Source organism: Garra rufa, chromosome 8 (assembly GCF_049309525.1).
Source record: "Garra rufa chromosome 8, GarRuf1.0, whole genome shotgun sequence".
NCBI lineage: Eukaryota > Metazoa > Chordata > Actinopteri > Cypriniformes > Cyprinidae > Garra > Garra rufa.
In genome coordinates, this window is record NC_133368.1 from 25,800,067 (window position 1) to 25,811,991 (window position 11,925).

The following is an 11,925-nucleotide window of genomic DNA, read 5'->3' on the forward strand; positions in this document are numbered from 1 at the left end:
TCTCTTCTTCTAAGCCCTACTTTCGGGCCTTTCTATTTCCAACATCTGTAATGCGGCGGGCTGATCCACGCCCCTTACCTTTACCAGGCACTACAACCTGGATCTTAGAGCCTTTTCCTGGCTCCTTAGTCCTCTCGCCTTGATCGGCTCGGACAATCCGTGAGACACTTCCCCCCCGGTAACCCTGGTTCCCTGAAGGGAACGAGACGCTGCTTCTTCAGGCCATACTTCCGGCATCCCTGACGCGCTTGCTGTCTCCTAAAGCTAGCGTTGCTCTCTCCGCACGTGCTCTTATGCTTCCCGGTCGGTTACATCATGATGGCCGTGACGTCTCGCGATTCCTTCGGACTAGTTGTATTCTGTATTCAGAGCGTGGACGCGCAGAGGGCGTTCCCAAAGCATTTCTGACGCAGCGTCTCGTTCCCTTCAGGGAACCAGGGTTACATACGTAACCTTAGACGTTTTCTTTGTTACTGCTGTAAACAAAGCAGCACAGGACTTTTAAATACTACATTAAAGTCTTTTACTAAACTAAAATACTAAACTAAAGTCTTTACTGTGCTGTAAAATATTTTATGCAATGCAACATACAAGGATGACATGTAAGTCAGCTGCATCAAGTGCGGTCATTTTTGCATGATGGAAATGTCTTTTGCCTTACATAACATGAATAGATTTTATTTGTTGTAATACTGAATTTTGTATGTTTGCCCACTGACAAAGAAATAATACATATATAAAATATATATCTTTAATGGTGGGTTTATTTGAACAGTAAGAGACAGAATTACAAAAAAAAAAAAAAAGTTATACATTGATTTGAATTTTAATGAGTGGAATACGTATTTGATTCCCTATCAATCAGCAAGATTTCTGGCTCCCAGGTGTCTTTTATACAGGTAACAGGCTGAGGTTAGGAGCACTCTCTTAAAGGGAGTGCTCCTAATCTCAGCTTGTTACCTGTATAAAAGACACCTGTCCACAAAAGCAATAAATCAATCAGATTCCAAACTCTCCACCATGGCCAAGACCAAAGAGATGTCCATAGATGTCAGGGACAAGACTGCAGACCTACACAAGGCTGGAATGGGCTACAAGACCATCGCCAAGCAGCTTGGTGAGAAGGTGACAACAGTTTGGTGCGATTATTTGCAAATGGAAGAAATACAAAAAAAAAAAACTGCACCACATCAGAGGGACGATGGATGGGACCATGTACCATCAAATCTTGGGTGAGAACCTCCTTCCCTCAGCCAGGGCATTAAAAATGGGTCATGGATGGGTATTCCAGCATGACAATGACCCAAAACACACAGCCAAGGCAACAAAAGAGTGGCTCAAGAAGAAGCACATTAAGGTCCTGGAAAGGCCTAGCCAGTCTCCACACCTTAATCCCATAGAAAATCTGTGGAAGGAGCTGAAGGTTCGAGTTGCCAAACGTCAGCCTTGAAACCTTAATGACTTGATAAGTGATTACAGAAAATGGTTGAATGCACTTAAATTAAAATTCTACTTTTAAATGCTACATTTTTATTTCAAAAATGCTTGTTAAACGAGTTTAAATGTATATATTATTGTAAATAAATTCAATTTGTCTTATATTTTAGTCCATCGGTGTTCTTGCTCAATAACAAATGTTCATCTTTTGATTATTGCTGTTGCCTCATAATTCTGTGTGATTTTTAATTTCCAGCCCATTTTAAGCCAGCAATATATTTTTTTAACAATAGTTGACTTAAAAAAAAAAAAAAAAAACAGACATTTATCCCTACCAGCTGGGACAAAATAACCCAGCATGTGCTCTGTCCAATATTTACCTCATGCAGGGTTGCCAAATAACCCAAGTTGGGTTGTTTGTTAACCCAGCATTTTTTAAAGTGTAGACAGTATTAAATTGTATTTATGAGATTTATAATATTACATCAAACAACAGGAAATAAAAATAAAAAAGCATATATAATATATAGGTTGGTGTTCTCAGCCTGTTGATTAACATATTCAGAAGGTTAAGCACCTCATTTAAATGACTATTTATTGAAAAATAAAAAATAAAAAGTTCCAGGCCTATTTTATACCCCATTTCGTGGAAAGTGCCTACAGCATCGGTTGAAAGAGAGAGAGAGAGAGAGAGGATCAGGGCTTATGATATGAAGAGATGAAGGTCTTTTACGAAGAATATTAAGATGGGGGGACTGTTTGATGTAGCGGTATGCATCATGGCACAAATAAAAATCAAAGTCTTGATGAAAGAAGCACAAACAGGAAAATATAGAAGTAAAAGAATAAAAGGTCAATCACTGGCAGGCAGAAGAGGTGCTTATGAATAGACTGTGAGAGATGAAGCACGTCATCCATTTCTGCGCTCGGAGGCTTCTGCCAGCTGTGGCTTTATTCAATAAAGCTCAAACAAGAGACGCCGCATCAAAACCAGAGGCTAATTAATAATCCATTAATACAAAATGGCTGTGAATGTGTGCGCGTGTTTTCTCTGAGAGATACATGCATGTGTGTTTGTGCTCGTGTCTGAAAGGGAAAGAGAAACAATGAAGGGCAGAGACTCGATTTAAAACCCTTCAGACAGTTTGTCTAATTGGAGTTGCTCGTCGGTACAGGCTCAGGGGACGCCCTAATTACTGAAGGCGTAATCACCCCTCGTTTAATACTCAGACCCAACAAAAACACGACAAATTCCCTCAAATCCGTTGAGTGTTTGTGCCTTAGAGGAAAGCCAAATGTTATCTGGCCAAGCAGGATAATAGCCTGATTTGGTTGAAGGACACCTGAAAAACCAGTAAGTGTGTATGACTGTGTGTACCGTATTTTGGGGACAAATCTGGGGATGTCCTTATTTGTTAAGTTTATTAAAATACAGTAAATTAAAGGCATAGCCATTCAAACCCGTATGACAGCCTTTATTTTGTGAATCACAAAAGAAGACATTTTGAAAAGGTTGATAACTCTCTTCGATAAGAAATTATGTTTCTTGAGGAAAACATTTCAGGAATTATCTCCATATAGTGGACTTCAATGGTGCCCCCAAGTTTGAACAGGGTCTTATCTAGCAAAACAATTGATCATTTTCAAAACAAATTGACAATTTATACACTTTTTAACCTCAAACACTCGTCTTGTCTAGGTCTGCATTAACTTTTTTTTCCCGGTTTAAGACAGTTAGGGTATATTGAAAAATTCCCAACTCATTTTCTTCACCAACTTTAAAATCGTCCTGTTGCTCCAGAAGTACCAACCTAGTGTTTACAAAGTGAACATACAAAGAAGATCAAACGCCCTTTACAAAAAAAAAAGTAAAACAGCGATGTAGGGTGATTTTGAAATTGAAGAAGAAAACGAAATGGGATGAATTTTTCGACATACCCTAACTGTATTGACCCGGATTACAAAGTGTACGCATGCACATCCCAGAGACGAGACAAGATGAGCATTTAAGGTTAAAAAGTTTATATATTTGTTTTGTTTCGAAAATGACAGATTGTTTCGCTAGATAAGACCCATCTTCCTCGGCTGTGATCATTTAGAGCCCTTTGAAGCTGCATTTAAACTGCATTTTGAAAGTTCAAACTCGCAGACACCATAGAAGTCCACTATGAGAATATTCCTAAAATGTTTTCCTCAAGAAACATAATTTCTTTACAACTGAAGAAAGAAAGACATGAACATCTTGCATGACAAAGGGGTAAGTAAATTATCTTTAAATTCTTGTTAAATTCTTCAATGAGAACTAAAAGAAGAAAACTAAAACAATCTTACCCTAATCAAACACACCTGAGCATGCTAATCAAGGTCTTCAGGATCATTAGAGAATAACAGGTAGGTGAGTGTGATCAGGGTTGGAGCTAAACTCTGCAGCGCATTGGACCTCCAGGGTAAGATTTGGGGAACCCTGGTCTATGAAATGTCCCCATTTGCACTGCTGTTTATGCAATTACAGTGAATTTAACCGTACAGCCTCTCTGGCAACATGCGCACAGCACCGCTGCCTTAAAAGCTTTGCCTTTTGACCACAGGACCAAGATTTCAGCAAGCTGAATGAGAAATCTTAGCAAAGACTTGACTGTAGAGTGCCAGAACATTTTGAAATGCATTTCATGTAAGCACTGATTTGAGCCGGATGCCATGAAATGACCACTGAGGGCACGATTACACACGTCACTGTGTGTCACCATGCTGAAAAAGAAAAAAAAAGGTATATGATATTTGCCTAAAGCAGGAAGGAATCTCGCTGTAATGTCACGAGGAGTGTGTCTTCGTGTGCATTTGTGTCGGTGGAATGATAATTACAATAGCGCTGGCTCACCCCCTTTTCCCTGACCCTTTCTGAACTCATCCTCTGCCTCGTTAAGCAGCCCTGAATCTATCAGACTAATTAATCACCCCTTCCTGTCCCTACACACACACACACACACACACACACACCTTTCTCACCACTTCACTCTGTCTGTTCACCTTTTGTTTGTCCTGCAAACAACTTTAAATGATGATGAGTTTACACAAAATTGAAAATTCTTTCATCACTATTATTCCAAACTCTTATGACTAGAAGCTTGTTTTTATTAATGTTGCCTTAAGCATACAATGACCAGGGGCTATCAAACTCAAAAAAACAAACCAAAAAAAAAAAAAAAAAAAAAAAAAAAAAAATATATATATATATATATATATATATATATATATATATATACAAGTTTTAGAAAAATTTGTCCATATAAATCTTAGGCTCTATTATGTCTTCTGAAGGAGAAATCTAATTTGTACTTGCACATTTTCAAACATGGCGTCATGATAGGATACAAGACACATAGTGGTAAACATGATGAAATTTTCATTTTGAATACTGTATGTATTTTTTATATATTACTTTTTGAACTGTTTATTATTCAACCTAGGCTCAGTGGGAAAAAAAGTGCCTGTGGCGACATTTCTGCAAAATGACATTATGTTGCTTCTTGTGCGTTTATGACACTTTCAAAGGGAAATGTCTGGTAGGTGTGAAAGTGAATCTGGCAATGCTTTTACTTTGCCAGATATCCAGTGAGTGGTAATAGTAATACTATTGCATTTGAAAACCCCAAACCAAACCTAACCGAGTGTTTATGAGATTACAACACATTTGCTGAAGCAACAATGCTTTTTATCTTCCTTATGCATATCTTTTAGCTCTCTATGTTTCATAGGACTTAATTGATTTGCATAGCAAGTGCAGTGCTGCACCAGTTGAGCTCCCGGGCAAGTTTACTACTTCTGAAAAGCCATACAGAGGTGGCCAAAATGATTAGAACACTGGTATTTTTACCAACTAAAAATGGTTTTAAATATCCGTTTACATTTCCAAACCTTCATTTTGCCATTAACTGTAATAATCCATTGAGTGATTTTTGTTTGCACAAGGAGTCTGACAACAGCCAGTGCTCCACACAGAGATCTGATCTCATTATCATCCAGTCTGTCTGGAATGACATGAAGAAACAGAACAAACTGAGACTAAATCCAGAAGAACTGTGGCAACGTCTCCACAATGCTTCAAGAAACCTACCTGCAAAGCTACAGCACTCTTAAAAGTTTTAAGCACTGTAAAATGATGATGCTGTCAAAAATAATGTCATAAATATATTTTCTTTATTAATTAACTTCTACTAACATTTGGTGTTACTATCCTTTGCGTTGAAAGCAGATTTTGCACTTGTAAACAGTTTTTCAGGTAGTTTTGAAGGTAGGATTCTTGAATCTTGGAGACGTTGACAGTTCTTCTGGTTTTATTCTGTCTCAGTTTGTTCTGTTTCTGGATAATAAAATCAGATCAGATCAGATCTCTGTGTGGAGCACTACCTATTGTTAGACTCCTTGTGCAAACAAATATCTCATTGGATTATTACAATTAATGGCAAAATGAATGTTTGGAAATATAAACTAATATTTCCTACAGACACACTATAGCAAAAGATAGAAATAACTTAGACCTAGACTTAAAACTTAAAACATTTTCTAACTGGTGAAAATACTAGTCTATTTTAAGGTCATAACTGTATTGTGCAAGGAACCACAAAATCATTCAATTCATCTGCTCCTGTAATCATAATTTGTGTATAAAAGAATAAAAGTTGTTGAATTACTGTCACTAGTGTATGTGTGCTTTTGGAGTTTAACAAAAATGTATAGAGGCACATTTTTTTTAATCAGTCTAGGTTGTTATTATTTCCTTCAATCATTTAAGGGTTAATGAATTACACACACTTAGTAGAATTGTTTATTTGCACATGCTGTTTGCATTGCTTTAGTGACCCTATTATTTACTTAGGATAGTTCACCCAAAAATGAAAATTCTGTCATTAATTATTCACTCTCATGTCATTCCAAACCCGTAAGACCTTTGTCCATCTTCAGAACACAAATTAAGATATTTTTGATTAAATCCGAGAGCATTCTGACTAGGGGTCGACCGATTATTGGCCTGACCGATTATTGGTGCCAATATTAAGCATTTTTACGATTATCGGTTATTTTCAAAACCGATTTGCCGATAAAAATAATTTAATTTTGAAATGCGCTCTTTGACTCCGACGCAGCCCGTCAGAGTTCACCACTCTGTGCCCTAGAGCAGTCTCCGCCCACCGCGCATCTGATTTGTTGGGAGTCGCGAGTTCGACCAATCAATTCGAAGGCTGAAGGCACTGAAGACAGACAGAACGCTTGCTGGAGCTGCGAGCAGCGTGCGGCAGTAATCAGTTGTCTCTCAAAGGTAAGTCAGCAGCAGACGTTGATTGTGTTTCAGTAATTCACAATCCTTTACGGTGAAGTTGCAAAAACACCTCAATGTTATCTTAATTTCCCGGATGCGGAAAACACGGACGGAATCGCGGAATCCAGTCATATACCGTATTTTCTGCACTATAAGGCGCACCGGACTATAAGGCGCATCTTTAATGAATGGCCTACTTTAAAACTGTTTTCATATATAAGGTGCACCGCATTATAAGGCGCATAGAATAGAAGAGGCAGTCGGGGACGCATTCTGATCGGATGTTGTCCATGTTTTTTTATTAGTAAACTCATTTGTAAAAAAATAACTTATTTGATTAAAAGATGAATTAATGTTTTTATGCCTTCATTTGCACTGTACTGTAAATTAAAACTAATGGAAATGTGTAGTGTCCCATAGGCCTAGGTTAGGATAACAAAAAATGAGACATTTAGGCTATGGAACTGAGTGTGCCTATAATAGGCAATTAATGTTATAGTTTCATGAAAAGGTCTTCTTAACATCTTCTAAAATGAAGAATCAAATTATTAACACTTATATTACACATTGTGCATTTTTAAGCTAATCAATTGATGTGCATTAGATGATGAATTGGATAGTCACCTCACTGGATTTAGCCATCAGAAAATAATTAATGAGAAATTATTATAGCTTATGCTATTACATTAACATTTCTAACATGTAAATAATTTGAAGCCAAATAGTTACATTTCCCCAAGCTGTTTAGCTTTAATACAGTATGCATAGGCATATGACAAATTTTAATTTTTACACTAGACACATATCGGTTCAAAATATCGTTTATCGGTGCATTTGATCTGTAATAATTGGTATCGGCATCGGCCCTGAAAAACACATATCGGTCGACCCCTAATTCTGACACAGTAACACAACTGACATGTTTAAGGCCCAGAAAGATAGTAAGGACATTGTTAAAGCCCCACTAAGTAACTTTTTTTACCTTAAAATAATCTTTCCGAACTCATGTCAGTGGTTCAACTCATAGCAGGGTGAAACGGCACTTTCGTATTCGCTTTGCGACCCTCTATCGGCCATAACAGCACTATGTAAGTTTGGGTCGTCGGGTCACGGTTTTGTAGTTCAAATGATACTACAAATGCGACCTGCTTCACGGCAGGCTTCACAAAAGGTTTTCATACTTTTATAAAGTCATACAACATACTCTACCTTGTCACTGGACATCGTTATTTCCAAAGCCGGTCCTGGATAGCCTTTCAAACAAATAACGTGCATGTGACGCGACGGTAGGCTAAACTATTTGCGACAGCGGTTACGGACAATTCCGCTTCTAACCTGTAGAGGGAGCATTGAGGGAAAAGTTACTTAGTGTTGCTTTAAAATAGTCCATGTGACATCAGGTTCAACCTTAATTTTATGCTATAAGAATACTTTCTGTGTGCAAAGAAAACAAAAATAAGTACTTTATTCAAGAAATTGCTCTCTTTCATGTCAGTCTCCACTGTCTCTGATGGAGAAACCAGATGCACCTAAGTGTTCCGCACAAGTCCTGAAAAGTGAAGCCAAAACGTTTGATTGACCCCAGGTGGCTGGTCCCAGTATACCCCACCCTCTCCATGTAATCTAATGGGACGTGAGACAAACTAAATAATCAATTACACTTCAAATAATTTTTTCCAAAGATGGTTTCTGTCATTTTTTGTTGTTCTTATCATGCTGATGTATGTTGATGCGTTTGTTTTGCTAGTAAATTTGCTTTTAGTTAGTTATTTCATCCTATAAAAATGGGGTGTGGTGTCATGATTCTTGTGATGGGGTCTGCAAGAATTTGCACAGGACATTGATACCGGGGCTCCACCTCACTCTCACCTACATCAGTACCAGAGCAGACTTTGGCTCTGAATGACACAAGATGGCAGCAGCCATAGTTTTCTATAGTGGAAGGAAGTGGAGCACGTCATCCAACTTTTTTTGTTGTTGTTGTTTATAATCAGAGGAATGTGGTACTCTCGTGGGTTGAACCAGTGACTGACTACTGTCACATGAAGTATTTTAACAATGCCCTTACTACCTTTCTAGGTCTTGAAGATGGTAGTTCTGTTGCTGTCTATGCAGGGTCAGAATGCTCTCGGTTTTTATCAAAAATAACTCAATTTGAGTTCTGAAGATGAATAAAAGTGTTATGGGTTCAGAACAACATGAGGGTGAGCAATTAATGACAGAAGTTTTATTTTTGGGCGAACTATCCCTTTATCTTTAAAACAGAAAATGTTCTCAACTACACCACAATATTGAATATATTTCCAGTTCTAACACCATTATTTGATGAATACCTTCTCCCATGATCAACAGAAAATCTTTTTCTTTGGCAACACTAACTTCTACAGGCAAATAGCGCTGGGTTATTTTTAATAAAGCGCAATCTGTAATCCAAATTTACATAGAAAGGAGGTGTGTCTTTGCTGAAAAGAATGACAATGACTTAATTTGAATACACATTTGAATATGAATACAATTTGAATGTGCTTTTCCAGCACAGTTAGTGCCTGATTAAACTGAACTGCGGAAGATTAGTGAATAAGACGCAGGGTTTTACACTGTAACAGCAGACGCAGAAATGTTGCAGTTCACATTTAGGAAAGCGATGATGGCTATCAATATCCATCCACAAGATATTACAACCCATCCCAGATCTATACCACAGGTGTGTGATCAATAGAGAATAGTTAAGCAGCCATTACTGATGTGGCACAGGTGTCAAGTGCTTAAAGTGGCCACGACCCTAATGAGAATGAAATGAAAGATATATTTCAGGGTCTACGCAGATGCTCGCCATTAGCCCTTCATGCTGCTCATTAAGTCACTCCACTCTTTTTAGTCGGTGAGTGCTGTAGCAACCTAGAGACCACCTGTGCCAGAGAACCATCAGTGCTGCATTAACGGCAGCTATTGAGCTTTGAGTGTTGTTCTGGAACACTCTATCGTCATGGTGACATGACGTGGCAGGGGATTATGCCAGAGCTCTGCTGCGGAGCCGTTTGGGAGATTGAGAGGTTTAGAGAATCAGGGGGAAATTAGTGTCTGTGTGTGTTCTGATCCCATTTATTTTGGCTTTCCGAACTGTCACTCCATCCGGATCTATGGAAAACAAACAGAAACAAAAGAGGAACGATGAAGACCAAAAATATACAAGAATATAAGACTATAGTACAGTACATTTTATATTAACATGGTAAGTTGCTTGGTAACTCTAAACAGTCAGACTGATAAATTATATTCTGTAATAAATGTAGCTATTAATTAAACACTGGTGTCTTGATCGCTATTAATTCTGATTAAAAATGGTATACTGATTAAAAATGGTAGCACATGGTCTCTCATGGCTTATTTGCTTTATTCACTTCTATCACATTCATTAGAACCAAGTCACATCAAGTGTATGTGGTTTGAACTTTTCTCAACTGCTTTAAAACTATTTCGGTAAAATTCAGTAAAATTTTAAATGTTTTTTTAAAAGTCTCTTCTGCTCACCAAGCCTGCATTTATTTAATCTAAAATACAGCAAAATAGTAATATTGTGCAATATTTGTACTATTTAAAATAACTGCTTTCTATTTGAATATATTTAAAAATGTAATTTATTCCTGTGATCAAAGCTAAATTTTCAGCATTATTACTCCAGTCTTCATTGTCACATGATCCTTCAGAAATCAAAGATCTGATTTTAATAAACAGCTTATTTAAAAAAAAACTTTTGACTGGTATAATATAATACAATGTAACCTTCTTTTAGAAGCATTAATGAAATTCATTATTGAGGGTTTTTTTTTTAGGAGGCACTGGCTCCCTTTCCTCCTGTGAGATAATGGACACACACACGGCTATTCTTACCTGTTTGGATAATGGGTTAGAAACACGCACTGCTATTTATAAAATGTCTCTGATTACCATTGGATTACTCAGTATGCGCTTCGTCACCGCTGTGGTACGTCATTGCTGCAACTCAATGGGAGTTCCTCTATGATTTTATCACCCCTGCTGCTTCAGATGTGATCCCTCTCTTGCGGATTTTTTAAAGACCTCTGTCTGATATGTCAGTTTTGCGCTCTCTCTGTAATCTCCACTACTTTGAAAGCACTTCAGCCTTTCTGCTCTCCTCTAAGATGAGTGGAATCTGTCTATGTTTACAAGTGATTCGGTGGAAGTTTCACTGATCCTCATCACTGGTTCTCAGAAATGTCTCTACGAAGACATTCCCTCTAATGATAATGAAATGATGATTAAATGAGAACAGCCAATCATACATGTAGACCTGTTACATTTTAAAGAGCCAATTCAGGTGGTTGGATTGCAGTGGTGGGGAGATGCTTTACACTCTTCAAGATGTGGAAACGTGGTGTGAAAATTGCATTCAGGACTAATTTTGAGGTTGCGTTTATGCTGGATTTGCCTATTTTCTTAAATAAACAGCATTATCAGCAGTTGCAATTCGTTCTTAGTGAATTCCCCCTTACTGTTCTATCCCTTTTTCAATTATTTTTATGGCTTTTTTCTTTTTAGTGTATAGTACTATAAAGAATTGAGAGGAAACTGGGTGGATAGATAATAGATATAAAATGGCACAAACTCACCGCTCCCAACTGTGCAACAGTGGTGTAGCATTTGCACTATCAATTAAGTCTCTTTGAATTAGTGTTCAAGTTTCTTTACATGCAATGTTCTTTATCAGAATATCTGTTAAAACACACTGTTCTGCAGTTTTGAGCAGCCCACAGTATTATAGTGATTAGCTTCTTTCCTCCGTGACTGCATGTGGCCGAGCAGCTGGCTGCCGAATCGACCCATTATCAATTCAAAGGCACACTAATTATCATCTGATCAATCAGCTTATTCCAAAACAAGACAATTTTTTACTTTTTCTGAGGAAAATGTAAGTAGTGTTTTCCCATACAAAACTTGCTAACTGCTATGCCATAGAGTTGTGTTTGATTGGCAGGGCATTGTTATGCAGGTGCTAGGTGGTTGCTAGGCGATTGCTTATGATATTGTCTTTTTGATATTCTTTTTTTAAAAATTCATTTTATTTTCTGCCAGTCAAAGCTCCTAAGTCCGATTGCACACCTCTGAGCCACATGATTCAAGCTATCATTCATGTCTGTAGCACAGCTCAC